Below are 26,110 nucleotides of genomic sequence, written 5' to 3' on the forward strand. Positions count from 1 at the left end.
TTCATAATCTCTCTGCCATGTCTGATTCTAATCCACTTTCTGTTATTAGATAAAACTCTATCATTGAAAGGATTCCAGCATTACGACGTACATTTTATATTATATTTGAGAAATAGAAAGTTTTCTGATTGCAAGAACAGCAAGTGCACATATTTGTACAGTACAGTGGCCACAGTTCAAGGCTGCTTTTGACTCATAATGTTCTCATGTGAATGCATTCAGAAAAGAATAGATTCTATTGGTCAAAAGGGCTGTCAAACAAAACAACCACCATTCCTAGCTCATAAAGGGCTGGAAGTTAAAAGGTTTACGTGCGTCGGGTCTATTTTAAAAAGGCCCGGAGCCACGCATAAAGCCCTGGGACTCGTGTAAGTCCCGGAGCTTTACTAAAGGGGCGGGGCGGGGAGGGGTGGGGCGGGGCCATTGCCCTGCAACTTGTGCCCTGCCCAGGTGCAAAAGATAAAATAAAAATTTTTGGGGGGGTTAGAGTAGAGCTAGGGGGAGGAAAGGTTAGGGGAAGGGGTGGGAAGGTCAGGTTAGGGGGAAGGGAAGTTCCCTTCCAGGCTGCTCCGATTTTGGAGCAGCCTGGAAGGGCCTGGGTGAAGGCACGCGCTAGCAAGTTATAAAATCGGGTGTACATGTGTGCGCGCCGAGTAGCGTTTCAGTCTTGGAGAGCCATCTGCTTGAGAGAAATATAAAAACACCAGAATCATTTTTCACTTCCCCAAATTTTCTTTTGCATTTTCAACGTTTCCCATTTCTTCACAAAGCTGATGTATCTGACAGGCTTCTGGAGCCCCCTTGATCTAAGCTTCCACTTTGGAGTATTTCTGCACTGTATGAAGATATCTCAGAAACCGATTATTACACAAACACATCATTTATTACACAAGAAGACTGAAAACTTTTAAAGAAAAGAGCAGCTAGCTAAATGATAAGCACGTGGATGGATCTGTTATGTTTTGGGGTTATGAGGCAGCCAGTGGCACAGGAAATATTGTGCAGGTAGAAGGAAGAATGGATTCAACTAAATATCAGCACATTCTAGAAATTAATGTCCTACAGCCAGGGAAAAAAACTGAAGCTGAAAAGAGGTTGGATATGTAGGGACCCCCCCCTGGTCACCCATTAGATGGCCCTAGATCCCTGCCATAGGTTTTCCAGCTTAGTGGAAGAGACCGGTTCATACAGCATCTCCCCTTGAGGCTGGCTGTGAATGGTATCTCCTTAGTCCACTTGGAGGAGGGGGGGGGGGGGCTAGGAGTCAGAGTGGTGTGGTCAGTTTGAGTTCGCTTTTGAGGAGGAAGGATCTATCTCTGGTTTCCCCTACACTGAGTGAAACTTTCCTTCCCCTCTCAGTATTGTGTTGCTGGGGAGGCTCCTGACAGTGCACAGCCTGCCTGTAAGGATCTGCCTCCTTTTCAGAGAGACTTTATTAACCCATTATGTCACAGTGTCCTACGTAGAGGACAGCTTCTTTAAAAATTTGGGACATAATGGGTTTACATTTTTCTAGCTGTGAAGCCTTGTACCCTTTGGTGTTCGTCAGTCCCCAGATCTGAGGGCCAGGGAGCTGAAGAGCTGTAAGACACCCTTTTAGTCCAGAGAAGGAGCAGCAGTGACAGTGTCACCCCAGAGTGAGACTTTTTGGCTTTAAGAATTTTCTCCTTTTGTGTTGTGAGGAGGTTTTTGTTCCACCCCTCCTCACGGAGAAGCTGGGTTGTGATGATAGTTTCCTGTTAATCATCAGATCTCTCCTCCAGAGAGGTCCCTTATATTCAGGCTTTCGGGAAGAAGGAGCAAGATCTGGGGACCCACAACTGGATCTGTACCCTAAGGGACCAGGACACATGCTGGGTGAAAGGAACTGAACATCTGGACTCAAGTAGGATTTTTCCGGGATTAAGGGGAAACTCTCACCAGTAGGATTTTCCTGGCCCACTGGGACAGTTTATGCTCTCTGTTACGATTCCTCCTGTAGCTGTGCCACAGGAGGCCTCTCACCTTTCCCTGGAGGCCACTCCGAAGACAGGGCCTTGCCTGAGCAATTGTCCGGATCCTTATCCACGGCCTGGGAGGCCTTCAGTGGTATTCGGGGCCTATTTGAGGCCTGCTCCACTGCAGCCTGAATGTTCTGGTGTGGGCCACGCCCTTCTCCTAAGGGGCGGGCCTGCGGCTCCTCTCCACTTTTATAGAGCCAGCGAGGGACGGCCCATCTGGACTTCTCCCAGGGAGTTGCTTGCTCCTGGGCTATAAATGCTTTGCTCCAGCTCTCATGCTTTGCCTTGCATTGGAGTTATACTATTCTGGATGTCTCCTCTTCCAGCGCTCCGCCAGGCCTTCGTTGTTTCAGCTTGGTGTCCGGTGTCTTGCATGTCCTGATGTGTCCTGATGTTCCTTGATGTTTATTCCTGATCCTGATGTTCTAACCCTACTTCAGACTGCCAGTGTGCAGTGCCTCGCTTCAGACTGCCGGTGTGCAGTAACCTGCTTCAGACTGCCGGTGTGCAGTACTTCGCTTCTGACTGCCGGTGTGCAGTACCTTACCCTGGACTGCTTTGTGCAGCATTATTCCTTTCCTGTGCTGGTTCCGCTCCCGCGGATGTGGGACAGGATGGTCTGTGACCAGACCGGTGGCACTGGCTGTGTAGGGCGCCCTGAGGGACAGTGCCAACGTCTGAACCTCCCACGCTTCTACGTCTACAGTCTACAGTTCCTGCGTCCTTGTCTTCAGTTCCTGCACTGGTCCCACTCCTGCGGGTGTAGGACAGGGTGGTCCATGACCAGACCAGTGATACTGGCTGTATAGGGCGCCCTGAGGGACCGTGCCAATGTCTCAACCTTCCAAGTCAGAGTATGTCTACTGTATCTTGCTTCAGAGTCTACGTCTACAGTCTATGGTTCCTGAGTCTTCGTCGTCTTGTTTCTGAGCCTTCATCTGCCCATGCCCTGAGTCCGGCCTGCTGCCTCTTGCCATCCTAGTGGCAGGTCCGAAAGGGCCGGGAAAGGTTGGAGGACTGTTCATTACCAACACTCCACAGTTGGTTCCAGAGACATGCAGGTCCGGTTGGGGGTCGGGCTGTCTCTCGCCACCCACGCTACACCTACCCTTGGTGCGGGATTGTGCCAGGGGCCCAAGGGCGCACTCCCTCTAAGGGGGACCGCACTCCTAGCACTCCCGGTAACACTCTCAGTAGATGGGTGATAAGCCTCATCCCAGGATCCTGAGAGAAGGGGCACCTACCCAGAGAAAGAGAGGCCCTTGTAAGAAAGACAGCTGTAATCTCACATTTTTGATTGATTATTGGATGGACACTGATTTCACTTTGAAGAATTAGTCATTTTAATTTGAACACCCAATCTGTGTCTAGCTTGTCTGTCCCTGCAGCACAGAATCAAAGAGATCAAGAGGGAGAAAGCCAGTGAGACACACATACTTAGGGAAGAATCCACATCACTGCCTGGGACAAGAAGGCCTGCCTTCACCCCTACAGAAAGAACACCTGGAGACAAGCAGAAGGGAGAAGAGAATTAAGGGAGAAAGCCTCAGAAACAAATACTTTTGGGTGCCCTTGGAAACAGTACAAATCCATGAAAAAAAGAGTTATAGATATTTTCAGCAAGACAACAATCTGAAAAATACTTCGAAATCGGCCGCAAAGCATTTACAGGAAAGAAAGATGAAGGTTTTGGAATGGCCTTCACAGTCCACAAACTTGAATATTATTGAAAATCTGTGGGGAGATCTCAAACCTGCAATGCATGCAAGGAAACTGAAGAATATTTTGGTGCTGTGTTGCAAGGCAGAGTTGGAAACAATTCCAAAAGCAAAAATAGAAAGACTTTTAGCTGGCTTCAAGAAACGTTTGGAAGCTGTTATTTCTGCAAAGGAGGTGTTGCAAAGTACTGACTGAAATGGTGCAGAAACTTTTGCACATGCCACATTCACTCTTTTCTTATTTTTAATCTGTAAAAAACTGCAAATGAATAGTAATTATGCATTACAGTTTGCAGAGAGATGCCATGTTTAACTTTCTTCCATGTAGAGGTTGTGTCAGTTTCTATTCATTGAAATATACAATTTGACCAGGGTGCCTAACTTTTGAATACAACTGTATGTGTCAAGAAAGCTTGTACATACAACCTTAGTATACAACCCCTGTACATATTCTCTATTTATTGACTCCCTGTACATATTTTCTCCTCCTGTACCCGTCCTCACCCCCCCCCCCCCCCCCCCCCCCCCCCTCGTCAAGATCACCCTCACCCCTCCCTCCCCTAGTTTTCGAGTTCTTACTATGTTACTATGCTCATGTTACACACAGTTCTTTGTAAAGGCTCCGCCTATATTTATCTTGGTTTGTAAGTTATCTGTAAACCGGCACGATGTGCAAACGGTTGCCGGTATATAAAATTAAATAAATAAAATAAATAAATAAATTTTGTAGTTTAAATAGGTTTGATATTGTATTTGCCAGTAGTTTTATTGTTCAAAGGTAAACAAAAACACATATTCTCGACTACATAAACTCTGTTCTCTGATAGCTGTCCACTTCATGAAGGGACAATATTCAAGGGACATAAACCTATAGACCTTTTCTTTGCAAGCCCCATGCATTTCTTCACCCCTTTAATGCTGGTAATCCCAACCCTCCTCCACACAGGCCAGCAAATTGAAGAAAACTGGCTACTGGAGCCTTAGCTTTCTTACATAAGGGTACCATCACCAACCCCTCATCCCTAGCACTCATGCCAAAATACAGAAGGTGCTGCTTTCATCCATCCCACCTTTGCAAGTACTCTGCCATCATCTAAAATACATTTATCACACAGCATTGCCTGGCACTGTGATTTGAGGACAGGAAGCAGATCCACCCCGTACATATTTCCTTGTATATTTGTGGCATTGTCCATCATGGAGTCTCTGGGATATGTGTCTGCCAGTGTCTTTTTGTGTGGTATCTGGCATGCCTTTGTGGTCCCTGCTGTGTTTGCCTGTCTTATTTCTGTTACCATTTGGTCCAGCTTTTGCATTGTGTCTTCTAGTCTTTTCATGTGTTAATTGTCTTTGTGAGTATGCTGCACTATTGTTTCCTTTCTGCACTTTTGGAGTGTTCTGTGTTGGCTGCTTTGGAAGAGAATGTGCTGTTTCTGTCTTCACTGAGTAGTGTATGTCATGTGGTTTGTCTATGTCTTTCTTGGTTATATCATCATCTTGTTTCTGTGCATCCTGCCTTTACATGTTTTTTTCATGCCATACTTGAGATAGATAGAGAGTGAAGTGGTAAAGGCAGGTGGGGGACTAGAAAAGGACGTAGGGGCGCCTGTGTTTAATTAGTTATGGAAACCTATATGCTCAATCACATGGAACAGTACAGAGCCGATAAAAGGAAGAAGACTAAACCAAATTGCACAGAGTAGTGGTCTGGTTTGATTTAGACCCCATGAAGAGGAGGCAATGTTAACAAAAAAAATGGCAGCAAGGCTTAATATGGTCTTAGAACAATTTGTTGGGGGTGGCCTGTTTCCCAGTATGGGCTTCAGGCTAACTTGGCTGCACTTTCCACTGGAACTAAGCAATGATATGACCTGCATATGGTCTAACTTTTGTGGCTGACAGCTGGGAGATATCCTTACCACAGTAGGTGAGTGGATGAAGGAGTAAAGTTAAAAAATGGTGATGGCCATAGCTAGAAAAATGAAGGTGGTTAAGCATGTACAGCTAAAAACTGGGAGATATCCTTAGTTGGGTTGTTGTAGATAGGAGCAACAGAGCAAAATGGGCAGGCCAGATTGTCCTTATCTGCCGGCATTTACTATGAAGACCAAATACAACAGGTTTATTTGGCTACCTCTCAGAGAGAAAACCCAATGGCTTAAATCTTCCCCTCTTCCTATAAACACACACTTAAAGGAGAATTTTCAAACGTTGTGTGTAAAAATAGCCTATATATGAGTATATGCTATTTTAAAAATCTCAAAACAGAGTATAAAGAAATCACATATATTTAACGTGAACTTGTCAGAAAGGGTTCACCCTCATATATGAGCCACAGTATATCTACGCTGATACAGTGTTTTAACTCTTGTGCACTTATTATAAATGTGCTCCCTCACCTTATATAATCATGGGATGACCTTTTTTCTGTCACGTTAAAGTATGCCGCTATTATAAGCAGAAAAACTTTTTTTGAAAAAAGAAAAAAGAAATTTTTTTTTTTAAAGAGAAACAACTTTTTTTTGAGTATATGTTAAAGCTTTGACTCCAATCGGATAGAATTTATCAAAGGAAGAGAAAACTTATCTTTTCTGAAAAAAACAGTCTAGAGCAAAAAGCTCATCAGCTTTGCTCTGCTGAATGCCCGATACCGCTGGTGTTTCGAGAGTTTCTTCTTCAGGGGCTTTAGACACTAAAAGGAATAAAAAAAGCATATTTAGCACAAAACCGCCAACCATTACCCAAAATTACTAACATGAACTTACAAATTCAGAGTCAAAAAGCAGGTTCCTATGTTATGCGGCATAGTGAGGGACCCGCCATCTTACAACTGAAGTATTTAAGGCTGCGTGCAACTTCAAACAACCACCAATCAGGGCTAAGGTTCAAAAATCTTGAAGCATGCTATTGGAGGATTAAAGGGCCCTTTAAATCAATGAAGTCCATTCAATGGCATCAATCATACCCTGAGGAAATTCTGTAGAGAGTCTAAAGACCCATCTTTGCTCTCTGTAACCTCAACATACACATGTAAATCAGGGTCCTCAAATAAATTTGCACATGTAAAAAAAAGTAGGAATGTTCTAGGGAGGGGCCAACAGTTTTGCATATATTTACTCCTGCTCAATATCAGGAGTAAGTGATCATTAAAAATGAAAAAAAATGACTAGGTAAGGGGTCTGAGTGAAATGGTGGGACCAGGCTAAAGAGCAAGCAGGGGCTTCACAAGCTGCAGATGGACTGGGTGAACTGGTAGACTAAGAGGAAACAGCTGGTTATTTCATTGTCCGCGTGCATGTTAGAAAATCCCTGACTTATGCATGTAAAAGCCGACTTATGTATCCTTTTAAAGTGTAGAATAGGAAAAGGATGTCCTCAGTTGGTGGTCCCAAGTTGTGGAACTCGGCACCTTTGGAGGTGAGGGTGGAACAGAACTATACCAAATTGTATTACACCAATGTATGTTAATGACCCCCAAGATGAATGTTACTTTTGTAAACCGTTGTGATCTTCACTTGGAACAACGGTATATAAAAATAACTAACTAACTAAAAAAAGTGTCATAACCTACAAAGACTAAAGCATTGCACAAAAAGCACCTTCAGTTACAGGGTACACTGAGTATTCATAAACACAGGCTCATGCCTAGGGATGGCTGCAAAGTAAAAATGTTATTTTGTTAATATATTTTCAGGATATGCCACAAAATTAATGAAATATTTGCCATAGTCTTTAACGTGAGAATTTCTATGCTAAATTTTGATGGTGTAAACCAACCTATCACAACCTTCTACCCGTATACAACTGTACTCCAGTGTACCTTCAATGTATCTCACAACAATCAACCCAATCGTATCACTGGTAAAACTATCAACATTTACTGGTCACTGCCAAGTGTTATATGTAGGCCTCTCACTCACAGGGTCTGCATAGCATATCAGACTCCTACTTAGGTACAAGGCCACCTTACTTTAATTGTAATATTTTTGTTAGAATTTTTTTGAATTTTTTTGCACATTAAAACTGCCTCGTATCAGTTCTTCAGTAGATTTTCATATATTATATTCCAAAGGTACGGGAGAAACAATAACTACTTATCTCGCCAATTTTGGTTAGTCACCCGACACGCGCGTGTTTCGAACCAACGGTTCTGCTTCAGGGGAATTTTCTTCCGTATCCTGTCTCAAAGACGAACTTCTGGGTTTCCATTCCGCAAGTTTGAGGCGTCCATCTCTCTTTTCTTGGCTCGATTACCACGATTTTAAATATTGCCGCGGCTTCCTTGCGCCGCGTCCATCTTTGAAAGGCACACCAACTCGAGTGATCCTATTATAGCCCAGACCGGAACCTACGTCATTCCAAACAGTCTCCTTTCACGTCCGGTCCTCTCGTTTACTTTTCTATTTCAAGATACACAGACCCCACGGAAGTCACGGCTATTTCCATTCTGTATAATTGGCACAATATAAAAGGCAGATCGCCATGTTCATTCTCATATTCTTTGTTATTTCTTTATTTTTATTTGTGTTTGTATTCGCTGCTATTGCTATCTCAACCAAGCGGCGTTCTCTATCACGTCCGCATTAGCGACACTGGATACTTAATCACATGGTGTACATCCCATCCACTTCAGCGTCCCTAGCAACTTGATCGTTTTGTCACGTCTACTGCAGAGTTACTGACAACTTACTCACGTCATCTTCTGAACATGCATTAACAATTTCTTCATCCTTTCAAACGTCATCGAAAATGACATTTCAACACCTGGTTCCCTGTCCTTGAAAAAGCTCCACTCTGTGCTCAGAAGAACTCTTACCACCTTACATATCGGGAGACAATAGCCAATGTCACCTCCGATATTGTAGTTAGCCTTAAACCACCAGCAACACAAATAAAAAATAAAGAAATAACAAAGAATATGAGAATGAACATGGCGATCTGCCTTTTAATATTGTGCCAATTATACAGAATGGAAATAGCCGTGACTTCCGTGGGGTCTGTGTATCTTGAAATAGAAAAGTAAACGAGAGGACCGGACGTGAAAGGAGACTGTTTGGAATGACGTAGGTTCCGGTCTGGGCTATAATAGGATCACTCGAGTTGGTGTGCCTTTCAAAGATGGACGCGGCGCAAGGAAGCCGCGGCAATATTTAAAATCGTGGTAATCGAGCCAAGAAAAGAGAGATGGACGCCTCAAACTTGCGGAATGGAAACCCAGAAGTTCGTCTTTGAGACAGGATACGGAAGAAAATTCCCCTGAAGCAGAACCGTTGGTTCGAAACACGCGCGTGTCGGGTGACTAACCAAAATTGGCGAGATAAGTAGTTATTGTTTCTCCCGTACCTTTGGAATATAATATATGAAAAATCTACTGAAGAACTGATACGAGGCAGTTTTAATGTGCAAAAAAATTCAAAAAATTCTAACAAAAATATTACAATTAAAGTAAGGTGGCCTTGTACCTAAGTAGGAGTCTGATATGCTATGCAGACCCTGTGAGTGAGAGGCCTACATATAACACTTGGCAGTGACCAGTAAATGTTGATAGTTTTACCAGTGATACGATTGGGTTGATTGTTGTAAACCAACCTATAACATGCTTAATGCAGATATCATCAGTCTTAGATCATTGTACACTGATCTGATTAAGGAAGCATGACTCTTAAAAGGAAATCACAAAAATATTATTAGGCCAATGCAAAGATAATACCTGCAATCTATATGTTGACTGTTATTTCTGTTTTGGCAGGAAAAAATAATGAAATTCCACTATGAAAGAAGCTTTCAGTATGGGTTAGGGGTCTAAATAACAAGATAAGGGCCATGTTGTCTGTATCATCAAATTAAGCTCTATGAGAAATATTTCACAAAAGTAGACATTTCTGCATTATTTTATTCTGTTCTGCTTTTTTTCTGCATAATTTTACCCATGAATATTTTCATAAATCTCCTCTCTTTTTGTATGGTCTTGGTGGCACTCTTCTGTTCCTTCCTTTCATTGCAAACTTCAGCAAGTATTCAGCAAGTATTTCATTGCAAACTTCAGCAAGTATTCACGCTTACCCGTTATGGTGATTATACTCACAAATGGACTCTGACTCTCCCAGGTTAAAGCACCATTAAGCTTTAACCCGTACGCCCTATGGTATCACTTCATATTTATTTCCTGCCTTATCTTCTTTCCAGCTTGTTGCAAGCTTCCAAGTTCTCTTCCCTGTTGATTGTAACTTTGACTCATTCCTACCTACTGTTTATCTTTCGTTTACTTGAATAGTTACCCCAGTTTTATTCTTGTTAATTGTAAACCGATCCGATATGGTTATTTACTATGAAGGTCGGTATATAAAACTGTTAAATAAATAAATAAATAAATAAATAAATTCTTACCCCCACTTATAAAATTCCAATATAATAAAAATTTTGTTGAGCACAGTTCTTTCTCATTTTAATCATGAAATGCAAGAACAATATGGAGGGGAGGAGGGATAGCTCTGGTTCTTCTGCATAAGGAACAATCTGCATTTATTGCTGGAAGACAAACAGCAGATAATATTCAACGGGTGTTGAATTTGATTTGGCATGTTTGGAGAAGTAGTGGCCCTTCATTGGTATTGACCATTGATGTGGAAAAGGCCTTTGAAAGGGTGTATTGGCCTTTTATGTTTATTGTTATGAATAAGTTAGGATTGGGTAATGATTTTATCACTTGGGTAGGTAAATTGTATGAAGACCTAATTGCGAGGGTTAAAGTTAATTGAGGCTATTCTCAATCATTTCCCATAGGGAGGGGAACTAGGCAGGGTTGTTCCTTATTTCCACTTATATTTATCCTGGTAATGTAACCTTTTATGGCATACATTCAGAGAAATTGAGATATTTGTGGCATAAAATTGGGTTCTCTAGAGTTTAAGATGCCTTTGCCAATGATCTCTGTTATGAATCTGGTTAGTTGTGAACCCTTGGGTTGAGATGAGCATTGTCTCTGCCCACAGGGAGGAGCCCTATGAGCCTCACCTGCAACAGGTGTGGTCTCAGCAGCGTATGACAAGGCTATAGTTAGAGACTTTATTAGGAGGAAAGAAAGTAGAACCCACGAAGCGGGATTATTAGTAAACACAATACTTGAGCAAGAAGGTATATCAATGGGATACCACAGCTGATGATCTGGTAGTGGCCTGCAGTGCGGGATATGCCGATATGTTCCCTCCATAGGTATGGATGATCTCAGGGGTGTAGATCCGGTGTCCCGAGGAGTGGGGTACGCCGAGAAGTCTGCACAGAGATGAGAAGACTGGGATGTAGAACCCGGAACTGGAACTGGAAGCTGTAGTATGGATATCCAGTAGCTCAGGCTATACAATAATAGGCTTCATCGAAGCAGGTGCGGTAGTTGCCCGGGGTACGGGGTAACCCACAGGAAGGCTTCAGTGAATGCTTGACTCGTAGAAGTCTGAGAAGTACTCACAGGAGGAGGTCCACGAGAAGTTCAATTGTAGAACAGGAGAGTTCCCAGAATAGCAAGGCCCTCCGAGGAGCGGATAGCCGAGAAAGAGGAAGGGCCCCTGAGGACCGGGTACCCAAAGCGTCCAATTACCCAGAAGGAAGTCCGGAACAGGAACTCCAGTGTAGAGTGGATTCAGCAATGATGAAACTCTTTGCTAACTCATCGGTGTAGAGGGTTGGTTGGCTTAAGTACAATATCATGCTGATGTCAACCGGAGGGGACGCCCCCGAGGTTCCCGCCATGATGTGTACAAAGCGCACCCTTGTGTGCGCGCTCACGCCTAAGTGATTCCAGGTTCAAGATGGCGATCGGCATTGCCCACGTCATCCAGGGGACGCCGGGGAGGTTGGTGTTCACTGGCAGAGGTTGCCACTCTTCCCAGAATTGAAGGTAAAAAGAAAAAAAGAGGTGAGCATGAGAGGTCGCAGCTGTCTGCGACCGATGGGCATAACAATCTCCTGTTTACTTTGTGGGAGCATTTATGCTCTTTGTCTTCTCTGGTTGAGAAGGAACATTCTTTGGGAGGGTATCCAGATTTAAAATTAATATAGAGGAAGCTGAGATTTTGAATGTTAATCTCCCTTCAGATTTGGTGGATTATTTGAAGCAATGAGGGCTTTTTTTGGTGGGCTAAAGAGCACATAAAATATTCCAGTGAATTTAACATAACTTTATTCCCTAAACTGTTCCCCTTTGTTTAAGGATTTGTTTCAGTTGTTGGAGGTGTGTTCTAATATTCGTCTTAGTTGGGTAGAATAGAGGCAATTGAAATGTCTTCGCTGCCCAAATTTTGCTATTTTTTCAGGTTCTTCCAATTGAGAGTCCTTATAGGATTCTCAAATTATTGCATGTTTGCATCTTTAGATTTATCTGGAAGTGTAGGCCCCATAGTGTTTCTAGGTCAGTGTTATTCCAAAATAGGCTTTGTGGGGGGCTAGGAATGCCTAATGTTAAATATGATTATATATCAAAAATGATGGTATACCTGGTATCTCTTTTGTGTAACTTATTCAAGCTGTCATGCTACAAAAAGGTATATAATTTTGTAGGATTGATTGATTTATTATATATATAATATATAAATATTATAAAATATATATAATATATATAATATTTTATCACAAAAAAAAATATATAAAGCAAAATGGACCTGAGACCATAAAGAGAGTCTGGTAGAATACCTTGACCCTATGAGTAGGGGTCCTACAAAATTATATACCTTTTTGTAGCATGACAGCTTGAATAAGTTACACAAAAGAGATACCAGGTATACCATCATTTTTGATATATTGTTTACATTTTGGTTCCTGGAATACACGTGATGTGTTGGAGAGCCTTTGGGTGTGATTGATATCGCAAATATTATTATATAACAGCACAAGTGTGTGTGCTTATAGACTGGCATACCAGGCTGCAATTATTTATTTATTTATTTATTTTATTTGAAGGTTTTTATATACCGATTGCCATTTGCACATCGTATTGGTTTACAAAGAAAACAGTGCAATTAGAATGGAGCATAACAGATACATGCATCATATTAGTATACAACTAACATAGCGATTATAGTATGAGGCATAACAGTTACATGGAGCAAGTTGACACAGTTAACTGGATAATGGATAGCTATTTAACAAATATTTGTGGGTGGCATTCTACTAAGGTCTTTGTTGTGGTTCTCTAAGCAAGCTTACATCTCTATAGTTTCAACTAGATCTTTTACTTTATCCTCCTTGAAAGTGTGGGATAGAGATGTGCAGGCAAAAAGTTTTCGTTGCGTACGCGATATGTATTCGTGGGGGGTCAATTCCGTTCAATGCGAACGTATGGCGAATTCAATAAGTTGTCGATCTGTAAATACGTTACTACTAAATTAACTACAACCCCCCCACCTTCCTGACCCCCCCCCCCAAGACTTACCAAAACTCCCTGGTGGTCCAGCGGGGAGTCAGGAAGCCATCACTGCACTCGTTTGTGGTTTCCTCCACAGCGCCGATAGCCTGTGTCACAGGGGCTGCCGGTGCCATTGGTCAGCCCCTGTCACATGGTCACCGGCACCATCTTGTGCTCCTACCACGTGACAGGTCATGTGGCAGGAGGTCGCTCCGGGACCCTCGTTGGACCCAACCGGAACTTTTGGCCAGCTTGGGGGTGCCTCCTGACCCCACAAGACTTGCCAAAAGTCCAGCGGGGGTCCGGGAGCGACCTCCTTTCACGCCGTCCGTCCGATCCCCAATAATCAAAATGGCGCCGATCGCCGCCATTTTGAGACTCAAAATCACTGTCCCGCCAATACTCAAAATGGCGCCGATCGCCGTCATAGTGAGGGCAAAGGCGATCGGCGCCATTTTGAATATTGGCGGGTCGGCGATTTAGAGTCTCAAAATGGCGGCGATCGGCGCCATTTTGAGTATTGGGATCGGATGGACGGCATGAAAGGAGGTCGCTCCCGGACCCCCGCTGGACTTTTGGCAAGTCTTGTGGGGGTCAGGAGGCCCCCCCAAGCTGGCCAAAAGTTCCGGTTGGGTCCAACGAGGGTCCCGGAGCGACCTCCTGCCACATGACCTGTCACGTGGTAGGAGCACAAGATGGTGCCGGTGACCATGTGACAGGGGCTGACCAATGGCACCGGCAGCCCCTGTGACACAGGCTATCGGCGCTGTGAGGAAACCACAAACGAGTGCAGTGATGGCTTCCTGACTCCCCGCTGGACCACCAGGGAGTTTTGGTAAGTCTTGGGGGGTCAGGAGAGTGGGGGGTTTAAATGTTTATTTAGGAGGCCGAATACAACGGATATCTGTTGAATACGTGGGGAGTCGCGATGCGTTTCGCCTCCCCACGTATTTTTCAGATTGCAAAAAATAAGTTGCGGATTACAAATACGTGGAAAACGGATGCACACCCCTAGTGTGGGATAGATGGAAACCTTTATTCATAAGGTAAAACATTATTCTTTACTAACTTCTATTGCACACAATAAATGTTTTGCCCCTGGACTACATTCTATGGCATTTAAGAGGTGGGAATGAATAAGTCTCTCTTTTCTGGGTAAGCTGATGGCTCAGGGTCATTTTGTGTTTATGATGACTAATGAATACATTTTCTGTTACTGATAAAGACAGATATTATTATTTCCAAATATGCCATTTTTGATCTCCAATGGCTTTATTTCTGAGCTGTATTCTATTCTTAATAAAGAATTAGTGATTAAACCTAAACATCTATTGGCTTGGGAGAAGGGACTGGGATGAAAATTGATGACAATCAATCGGTGGTTATTAAAAATAATTCTATTTCTTCTTTGATTGTTGAAAATGGTTACAAAGTGCTTTGTCAGTGGGAGAAGGTGATCTCAATGATTTCTGAAATAACATTTCTTTTACCCAAAGATCCTAATATTTTTTTTTATTGGGTATCATAGATTTAGCTTTGGATATCCCCAAGAAAAGTTGGCAGTTGATTATCCAAATTATTATAGCAGCTAGAAAGGAGATAGCTCTTTGCTGGAAAAGTATTAATGTTCCTAGTAAGGTGTCATTACAATGCTGGATGGGTAGAGTATATTTTATGTTTCATTTAAAGGTAGTTAAAAATGATACTGTTACCAAATTTCTTGAGATTTGGAAAACATTTGAAGTCTCGGCTTCTCAGGGATTGTAACTGCTTTGTATGATGGGGCTTAGTTCATTAGGGATATGCATTCATTTTCAACAAATGTGCAATCTGCAATGCATAAGTCTCTGTTAGGGATGTGAATCGTGTGCTCGATCGTCTTAACGATCAAAATCGTCTGGCAGGAGAAGAAAATCGTGTTTGGCACGATTTTTTAGTTAAAAAATTGTTTTTTCCGATTAGTGCGCGCTAACAGGAAGTTAGCGCGCACTAACCATTGTTAGTGCGCGCTAACAGAAAATGATACAATTTGACACTTTTCAGGTCAGTTAAGGTCAGTTTAGGAATGAATATGTATTCCTATTGGCTGCCCTCTTATTTATTCATGTTACCAAGGTTCCCACTGACAATATATGAGGGATGGGAAATGGAAACAGTTGGTAGCTTGACAAAAAAAGTAATGTGATCAGTCAATGAAACTAGAACTTGTGCCCTATCCCTGATACCGGGAGTGTTGTGATCTTCCTGCACGCAGTGCCCTATCCCTGATACCAGGGGTGTTGTGATCTTCCTGCACGCAGTGCCCTATCCCTGATACCAGGGGTGTTGTGATCTTCCTGCACGCAGTGCCCTAACCCTGATACCGGGAGTGTTGTGATCTTCCTGCACACAGTGCCCTAACCCTGATACCGGGAGTGTTGTGATCTTCCTGCACGCAGTGCCCTATCCCTGATACCAGGGGTGCTGTGATCTTCCTGCACTCAGTGCCATATCCCTGATACTGGGAATGTTGTGATCTTCCTGCACACAGTGCCCTAACCCTGATACCAGGGGTGTTGTGATCTTCCTGCACACAGTGCCCTATCCTTGATACCAGGGGTGTTGTGATCTTCCTGCACTCAGTGCCATATCCCCGATACCGGGAGTGTTGTGATCTTCCTGCACGCAGTGCCCTAACCCTGATACCGGGAGTGTTATGATCTTCCTGCACGCAGTGCCCTATCCCTGATACCGGGAGTGTTGTGATCTTCCTGCACGCAGTGCCCTAACCCTGATACCGGGAGTGTTGTGATCTTCCTGCACGCAGTGCCCTAACCCTGATACCGGGAGTGTTGTGATCTTCCTGCACGCAGTGCCCTAACCCTGATACCGGGAGTGTTGTGATCTTCCTGCACGCAGTGCCCTAACCCTGATACCGGGAGTGTTGTGATCTTCCTGCACGCAGTGCCCTATCCCTGATACCGGGGATGTTGTGATCTTCCTGCACGCAGTGCCCTATCCCTGATACCGGGAGTGTTGTGATCTTCCTGCACACAGTGCCCTAACCCTGATACCGGGGGTGTTGTGATCTTCCTGCACGCAGTGCCGTATCCCTGCTCAGTGCAGGAAGATCACAACACCCCCGGTATCAGGGATAGGGCACTACGTGCAGGAAGATCACAACACTCCCGGTATCATGGTTAGGGCACTGCGTGCAGGAAGATCACAACACCCCTGGTATCAGGGTTAGGGCACTGCGTGCAGGAAGATCACAAAACTCCCGGTATCAGGGTTAGGGAACTGTGAGCAGGAAGATCACAACACTCCCAGTATCAGGGATAGGGACAAGTTCTAGTCACATTGACTGATCACATTACTTTTTTTGTCAAGCTATCAACCATTTCCATTTCCCATCCCCCCAACCATCACCTCAGTGGGAACCTTGGTAACATCAATAAATAAGAGGGCAGCCAGCCAATAGGAATACATATTCATTCCTAACTGACCTGAAAAGTGTCAATTTGTATCATTTTCTGTTAGTGTGCACTAACCCGATTAACGATTTTTTAACGATAAATCGTTAGAATTCCTATTGTAACATGTTCTTTAACGATTTAAGACGATTTTAAAATTATCGGACGATAATTTTAATCGTTGAAAAACGATTCACATCCCTAGTCCTTGTTCGTTTGATTTGTGGGTTCGCGAAATGCATGGCAACCCCCACAAATAAAACATATCATATTAGTTTCATTCTTTTGGTTCGCAGTGATGTCTTAGTGGCTGTTTGAAATAGGAGACGGCCATGTGGGAGTATCCAAACAACAACCAGCCCTTTCCTGTGAGTCATAAGTGACCTCACAGCCCTGTCATACAGTGGGTCAGACAGGTTGGCAAGGAGACCAGAATGCCAATGTATCAGAGCTAAGCATTTTTCTAATGCAGCCAATCGCCACTCTCAGTGCTCTGTGATGCTGTTTCTGCTGTACTATTTATACCTTAAGCACGCGGCATGCCACACACTTTCTTCTCACCACTTGTTTGGGGGAGGTGGCTTTACTCAGAGCTAGTCTGAGTATCTCAAATCTATATTCATTTACTATTGCTTGCTACTTTGATAGAATTTTCCATTGAAAAAGATATTTTTTATTTTTTTTTTTGCTGCTGTGCCACCCAGGCTTTTTTTTACTGCACTTTTTTAAATTGAACTCAGATTGTTTCTCTTTCTCTCCCACTGAGGTAAGCTGCCAGCAATGGCATTTTGCTGCGGATTTTACCCCCCGGGTAGGTTGCAGGCAGGGGTGGGTGGGAGATAGTGTGAGAGTTTCAGGGGCTGTCTGGGAGTTGGCATTTTCAAACAAGAAGCAGCATCACTAAGAATTGTGCTTGCTGAGGCTTCCAGTCTTTTCTCTGCAGTTTCATTTTTTTGTGCACACAGAGCAGTCTCAGTTGTAGTATACATCAAGGCACTGCACTGTGGGGAAGATTTTCAGAGGGTTACCCCAAACCCCCCCTGCACGCACTGAGCCTATCTTGCATAGGCTTCCGGTACGCGCAAAACCCTGGGACATGCATAAGTCCTGGGGCTTTCCTGGGGGGGCATATTGGGGGCATGTCATGACTGGCGCATCATCAGGGGCATGTCAGGGGCGTGACACGGCCGGCGCATCATCCGGGGGCGGGGCGGCGGGTGTGGTTCCGGGCTGGGGGCATTCCGAGGGCGTGGCCATGGACTCCGGACCAGCCCCTGGCCCGGAACATGGTGTGCCTGGACCGGAACATGGTGCACCAGCAGCCGGCCCGGCGCGCGCAACTTATGCCTGCCTCGAGCAGGCGTAACTTTGGCGACAAAGGTAGGGGGGGTGTAGATAGGGCTGGGGGGGGGGTTAGGTAGGGGAAGGGAGGGGAAGGTGGGGGGGAGGCCGAAGGAAAGTTCTCTCAGAGGCCACTCCGATTTCGGAGCGGCCTCGGAGGGAACAGAGGCAGGCTGCATGGCTCGGCGCGCGCAGGCTGCCGATTTTGGGCAGCCTTGCACGCACCGACCCTGATCTGGAGCCACTTTAAAGTGACGGAGGACCCACATTTTGCTCAGTGTAAGTACTGGGCCAGGGCTATTAGCAGAGGCAAGCAAATGCGACATTTATCTAATTTTGGCATGATGCATCATATGCAGAAGCAACACCCAACAGTACTGCCGTCTGGGGATGGTGGCAGTACCATTCAGGGGACCCCTTTTTTCAGGCAGCATAAAGTGGTTGAAAAGGCGCAGAGACATCCCATGCCCTCAGTCCCTTCTAGCAGTCAGATGGCAGGCCAGCAGCCCCCTGCCATGTCTCAGAAGCGACAATCCACCATGGAGGAAATGGGGTGGTGTTTGGTAATGCTATCCCAGGGAAGGAGGCAGGCAGCCTCAAAAGTTGTAACCAGGAGCGTTGGGGAAATGATTGCTCTTGATAACCAGCCCTTTGTTGTGTCTGTTGGTCTGAGACGGCTTCGGCCCTTGATCCCCACCTTTTTCTCTGCTCTCCCCGCTAGCCTTGGGAAGATGGCTACCGCTGCGCCTGCAAGCCGCGCTCTCTAGCATCCCCGGAACAGCTATGACATTACTTCCCGCCATATTTCTCCCAAGGGCCTCCTAGGGTGCATGCACATGTGCTACCCACATCTTTATTGCAGCAATGGTGTGAACCTCAGGGGCGTCCCCCTCAAATGATGTCACGCCATCTGGGTATTTAGCCTATACTTGTTTGCTAGCTCATTGAGTTAGCAAGGATTGGACTCGTCCTGTCTAAGCTACTCTGCCACTTCCGTGCTGCCGCTGGAAGCTCTCTCTCTGCCTTTCGGGGTATTCTCTAACCTGGGTACCCGCTCCTCAGGGGTCCTCTGCTTTATTTCAGGTGCCTTACTGGGATCAGGTACTCGCTCCTCGAGGGCCTGCTCTCCCTGCCTTGGTGCCTGTAACCATCTACTTCAGCCTGGTGGAATCGCCAACCTTACAGCTACCATCTAGTGAGTAATCTAATTCTCAGTTTGTCTCATCTACAATATTGCCATGCTGGGAAACCTTCACCGGGATCTCCCTATACCAAATTGGTGAGACGGGTTCCCTCTGCTGAGGGTCCCGGGACTGCTACCTCTGGATCAACTCACTAATGCCACCTCTGGTGGTATACATCAGCTGTACAATAAAAGATCTAACTCTGTGTTTGTGCGTCCTGAGTCTAGCCCAATACTGTGGCTCCCCACGGGGCTCCTCCACATGGGCGTGGTCATCTGCCACAGTACCCAAGAATCCACCCAAACACCGCTAAACCATAAAGGATTGCTAACTCCATGGATTCGGCTCTGCATTGCAGGCCATTCCAGGCCTGGCCCAGTGAATCTACGAACAGCAGAACGCGCTGGAGAATTTGACTGCTGCATTTAACCAGCTGCTCGCACAGATGAACTTACCCACCACCACAGGTAAAGAAGTTACACCGCCAGAAGTGACGGACAAGACTATTGTACCTCTATCTGCTCCAACATGCTTCTCGGGGGAAGTTTGGAAATGTAGAGGATTTATCAACCAGTGTTGCATGCACTTTTCCCTGCCTATGCCAAGACCCTGTCTATGCACTTTTCCCTGCCTATGCCAAGACCACCTACATCTTGTCTTATCTGGATGGAAGAGCGTTGGATTGGGCCTCTTCGCTGTGGGAGCACGATGATCCTATCCTACATGATCTTGCCGGGTTCCTTGAACTGTTCAGATCAGTTTTTGATGACCCTGCCCGGCATACTACTGCAGGATCTTCTTTGGTTCACCTGAAGCAAGGTACTAAATCTTTATCAGACTTCACTATAGAATTCAAGACACTGGCGTCTGAATTACATTGGGACCCTAAATGCCTGAGGACCCTCTTCTTTGAAGGACTGAACTCTTGTTTTAAAGACGAGCTGGCAGCTCATGAGGTGCATGAGACCTTGGCTGAACTGGTGAAGTTGGCAACAAGGATTGATCGCCGACTTCGTGACAAGGTTCAAGAGACCAAGACTCCCAGAAGACCCCTTCAGGGCGAAGCTCAGGTTAAGTCTACACCCAGGCTTGTTCCCTCAGGTCCAGTTAATGGCGAAGAAGAACCAATGCAATTAGGCCGCAGTCACCTGATGTCAAAGGAGAGAAGAATGCGGAAGAAGTTGGGGCTTTGCATGTATTGTGGACAAGCTGGCCATGCTGTACAAACATTCCTTATATGTCCAAGAAACTGGCAGACCTAAGTCCTGCGGGAGGAGTCTTCTTAGGTCTTACTGCACCCTCTCCTCCACTCTCTCTTCCTGTATCCTTGATCTGCGGACCCTTAGAATATCACTCTTGCCCTAGTGGACTCAGGGGCAGGAGGCAATATCATTTTACAACGATTAGTGGAGCAGTTGCGGATTCCCACTACCACCATGACGTCTCTACTACTTCTATCTTCAATTCATGGAGAGCCCTTACCAGGCGATGTAACCCAGCTCACTGAACCAGTGTGTTTACAGATCGGTGCTCTCCATTCTGAAACTATCTCCTTCTTTGTACTAGAGAAGGCCATGCACTCTATAGAGTACTGGGGCTACAGTGGCTGCAGCAGTATATGCCTCAATTCAATTGGGCCATTCTGGAACTTTCACATTGGGGTCCAGATTGCCATGGTAAATGTTGGATGGAGGACTCTCCTATAGCCTGCATGCCAACTACCCCATTGATGCCTAGGTTGCTGCCTCAATATGCATCTTTTCAAGATGTATTTTCCAAAGAAGCTGCAGACGTACTACCGCCACACAGATCCTACAACTGCGCCATCAATTTGAAGCCTAATACTGAACCACACAAAGGAAGGTTCTACCCTCTCTCTGTGGTAGAAAATAAAGCCATGTCTGAATATATATAGGAGAACCTTCAGAAAGGCTTCATAAGACCCTCCAAGTGTCCTGCAGGCGCAGGCTTCTTCTTTGTGGGGAAGAAAGATGGAACGTTGCGTCCATGCATAGATTACAGAGGTCTAAACGAGATCACTTTGAAAGACCTCTATCCCTTACCACTCATCTCAGAGCTATTTGATAGACTACAGGGAGCCAAGATATTCTCCAAGCTTGATCTCAAGGGAGCCTATAACTTAGTTTGCATCCACTCTGGCGATGAATGGAAGACAGCCTTCAATACCTGGGATGGCCACTTTGAATATCTAGTGATGCCCTTTGGCCTGTGCAACACCCAGGCTGTCTTCCAAAATATGATGACTGACATTCTGCGTGATCTACTCTACAAATGTGTCGTTGTGTACTTAGATGACATCTTAATATTTTCCCAGGATATGACCACTCATCTGGAGGATGTCAAAAGTGTGCTGCAAAGACTCCGCGAGAACCGCCTATACGCCAAGTTTAAGTGCGAGTTTCACAAGGAATCAGTGCCTTTCTTAGGGTACATTGCTTCCAACCAAATTTTCCAGATGGATCCACAGATGCTGGAGAACATTAAGAAATGGACACAACCCACAGGTCTAAAGGCTCTTAGATGATTTCTGGGATTTACCAACTACTACAGAACATTCATCAAGAACTACTACTCACTAACTGTTTTGCTTACAGCGATGACGAAGACAGGTGCCAACGTCACCAATTGGTCTTCGGAGGCAGTAACAGCATTCCAGAAACTGAAAGATGCCTTCTCGAGTAAGCCATGCCTCCGACATCCGGATCTGACTCGGCCCTTCATCGTAGAGGTCGATGCCTCAGACATCGGCATAGGGGCCTTGCTAAGCCAGGCCGGTGACTCTAAGACCATAGACCCATGCTCATGTTTCTCCCGTTCCTTCTTGCCTGCGGAGAAGAACTACCGCATAGGAGATAAAGAACTCCTGGCAATAAAGATGGCATTCGAGGAGTGACGCCCCTGGCTTGAAGGAGCACAACATGAGATCACAGTCTTTACAGACCATACAAATCTGGAGTACCTCCACCACGCACAGTGTCTAAACCATAGGCAAGCGAGATGGTGAGACAGATTAGGCATGAAGCAGAGGAGGAAACAGCGGGCACTTCAGAGAGTTTTGCTAGCCCAAGCAGGAGCAGCACTCTGTCAGCGACAGCTAGTACTTCCTCCTCCACTTCAGTACGCCAAAGCCATGTTGCCCCTAACAAAGCATCTGTTCTGGAATGGGCTAGAGCAAAAGCAGCTGGCAAGAAGGACTTTAAGCCCACCCAAGCAAAGGAGACACCAGCACAAATGTCAGTGACACGGTATCTCACAGAGTCCATAGAAGACATGTAGACAGATCCGCTGGTGTATTGGGCACACAAGTCCACTGTCTGGCCACACCTAGCCAAAGTGGCTCAGCGATTTCTGTCATGTCCACTAACCAGTGTGTCCAGTGAATGTGTCTTTTTAATGACAGGGGATATCATGATCCCTCACTGCTCAAGACTGGCACCAGAGTTGATGGAAATGCTAGTGTTTTTGAAAATAAACATGCCTTTGCTTGGGTTTCCAGATTTTCACTGTGAATGGCAAGATGAAGAAAAGCAATTTAAAGTCTTGCAGCAGCTCAAACTGCCTCATATGCTCCAGATAATATCTATTTCTTATATATTTGAACTGCCAACACAATGTAATACTTAATACATAATCAACAGAACATCATCTATAGTTTGGAAACTTTTTTAGTGTGTTTGTTTGGGAGACCAGACTTCATATATTATGTGAGAGAAAATTTTGTTGTGTGTATATGCTCTCATTTCTTCAAAGGTATAAAATACCTATTACTACATGAATAACATCGTATGTAGTCTTATTAAACCTTTATAATCATTAACTTTGTTTTTTAAACTATTTAGTAAACTTATGTTTTTTTTTAACACTTATCCTTTCAAGTAGAGTGATTAGGATGCTGAAGGAGCGATCATGCTATTCTGCCCGACACGGCTCATGTTTCTTGAATGCTTCGTCAGGTGCGATATATCATTTCTTTAATTCTGCATAAAAGAATAACAACTTGTTTTAACATGCTGGCTTGTTAGTATAACATTTAACCATTATCCAGTGTACATACGCTCCAAAATTTTATGCTGTCACTCGTTCCCTTCTTTCAGTGTTTCCAAAGTGATCCTCCATTTTGCTTTTACCGGGCTGTTTTTAAACAAGTCTTCGGATATCACAGCAGCCAATAATCAATCTCACAAACTGAATGACCAATAGTAAAATGTTACACGTATGTGATGTCAAATTAAAGTCACCCAATCCACTGCCTAACCTCAACCGCTGGGTCTGTCTGTCCACTGTCCAGCTCTTACATCACTACAAGGGCCTGACCTCAAAAGCTGTGCCTGTCTGTCCACTGTCCAGCCCTTACGTCACTACAAGGGCCTGACCTCAAACACTGTGCCTGCCTGTCCAGCCCTTACATCACTACAAGGGCCTGACCTCAAACACTGTGCCTGTCTGTCCAGCCCTTATGATACTGCAAGGGCCTGACCTCAAACGCTGTGCCTGTCTGTCCACTGTCCAGCACTTATGTCACTACAAGGGCCTGACCTCAAACGTTGTGCCTGTCTGTCTAGCCCTTACGTCACTACAAGGGCCTGACCTCAAATGCTGTGCCTGTCTGTCTGGCCTTTACGTCACTACAAGGGGCTGACCTCAAACGCTGTGCCTGTATGTCCAGCCATTACATCATTACAAGGGCCTGACCTCAAAAGCTGTGCCTGTCTGTACACTGTCCAGCCCTTATGTCACTACAAGGGCCTGACCGCAAACGTTGTGCCTGTCTGTCCAGCCATTACATCATTACAAGGGCCTGACCTCAAAAGCTGTGCCTGTCTGTACACTGTCCAGCCCTTACATCACTACAAGGACCTGACCTCAAAAGCTATGCCTGTCTGTCCAGCCCTTACATCACTGCAAGGGCCTGACCTCAAACGCTGTGCCTGTCTGACCACTGTCCAGCACTTACGTCACTACAAGGGCCTGACCTCAAACGTTGTGCCTGTCTGTCTAGCCCTTACGTCACTACAAGGGCCTGACCTCAAATGCTGTGCCTGTCTGTCCAGCCCTTATGTCACTACAAGGACCTGACCTCAAATGCTGTGCCTGTCTGTCCACTGTCCAGCACTTACATCACTACAAGGGCCTGACCTCAAATGCTGTGCCTGTCTGTCTAGCTCTTATGTCACTACAAGGGCCTGACCTCAAATGCTGTGCCTGTCTGTCCAGCCCTTATGTTACTACAAGAGCAGGACCTCAACTGATGTGCCTGCCCATCCAGTCCTTACATCTCTACAAGGGCCTGACCCCAAACGCTGTGCCTGTCTGTCCAGCCCTTACATGACTACAAGGCCCTGACCCCAAGCGCTGTGCCTGTCTGTTTACTGTCCAGCCCTTACGTCACTACAAGGGCCTGACCTCAAACGCTGTGCCTGTCTGTCCAGTCCTTACATCACTACAAGGGCCTGACCTCAAACGCTGTGCCTGTCTGTCCAGTCCTTACATCACTACACGGGCCTGACCTCAAACGCTGTGCCTGTATGTCCTGCTCTTATGTCACTACAAGGGCCTGACCTCAAATGCTGTGTCTGTCTGAGTTTAGTTCTAGTATTTCTAATTTCACTTTCATGTATTTGTGCATCACTTTGTTCCAGAATGTTCTTTTTCCTGTTTTGCAACATTTGAAATGTAAGAACATAAAAAGCTGAATTAAGATGTTTGGAGCTTGCATATTTCACATGCTCAAAAGTTTTCATGCCCTTTTAATATGGGCCATTTTCCTAAATCTTTCTTAGGTGCCAACATTAATGTTAAGAGATAGGCAACACCCGGGGAAAGTTCTAGTACTATAGAAAACTGGTGAAAGTTGCACTCTAGTTCATCCTCTGTGTTCCCATGGTTTACAGAGGCACTGTATAGGGTACAAAGTCAACATAGGTTGATATTGTAGATTTGGACTTGAGTAGCAGTTTTCTTATTTCTGAGAGCTCTTCAAGTTCCTTTGTCATCAGCTGAAGTGCATAAGTACAGTTAATAGCTTCTGGGTATTCACAAAAAATCTCAGTTCAGTTCTTGCTTCACAAATGGCAGTATCTATTGCTCTAAAAGCATCCTCTGTTGAATTATCTTTCACAAATGAAAAAGATGCCATTTTCTTCTGATAGTGAACCAGTTCAGAAAGAAGTGGCAGATCAAACCACAACATGCCTGCACAAAGGAAAGGTAACTCTCCCCGGGTGTAGCCTATCTCTTAGTACCCACTGACACATGTTGAACCAGAACAGCTGTTCACATGGAAATCTCCTCCATGTCGCCACACTTGCCCAGGCTCATACCCCACTCTCGGGGTGAACCCATTTCAGGGAGCCCTTTCCTGCACAAAGGAAAGGGAACTTTCCTTGGGTGTTGCCTATCTCTTAACACCCGCTGACACATGTTGAACCAGAACCGCTGTTGACATGGAAACCTCCTCCACATCACCACACTTTGAAAGTTCAGGCCCCACTCTAGGGGCCAACCCATTCTAGGGAGCCTTTTCCTGCGCAAAGGAAAGGGAACTCTCTCCTGGTGTCACCTATCTCAACACCGCTGACCCATTTTGAACCGCTGTTCACATGGAAACCTCCTCCACCTCTGCCTTCAAAATTCTCATTTGTATATCTGCTGTGTCCACCAGATTTTAAAAGACCAGGGAGAGCTCACTAGATGCCAACGGAACCACCCCACTCTAGGCGAACCCATTCTAGGGAGCCCTTTCCTGCACAAAGCAAAGGGAACTCTACCCGGGGCCAGCCTGTCTTGACCCTATCAAAACCACAGGGACCTGACTACCTCAGCTCTGCCAGCCTGTCTTGCCCCTATCAAAACCACAGGGACCAGACTACCTATTCTCTGCCAACCTGTCCTGCCCCTATCAACTTTCTGCCACTCTGCCTTGCTGCCATACACCAGATGACTCACTCTACTCCTTGTGGTGTTCTTGCCACTATCATGGTTCCTCAGTGTGTTGGTG

The sequence above is a fragment of the Rhinatrema bivittatum genome, chromosome 1, assembly GCF_901001135.1.
Source record: "Rhinatrema bivittatum chromosome 1, aRhiBiv1.1, whole genome shotgun sequence".
Classification (NCBI taxonomy): Eukaryota; Metazoa; Chordata; class Amphibia; order Gymnophiona; family Rhinatrematidae; genus Rhinatrema; species Rhinatrema bivittatum.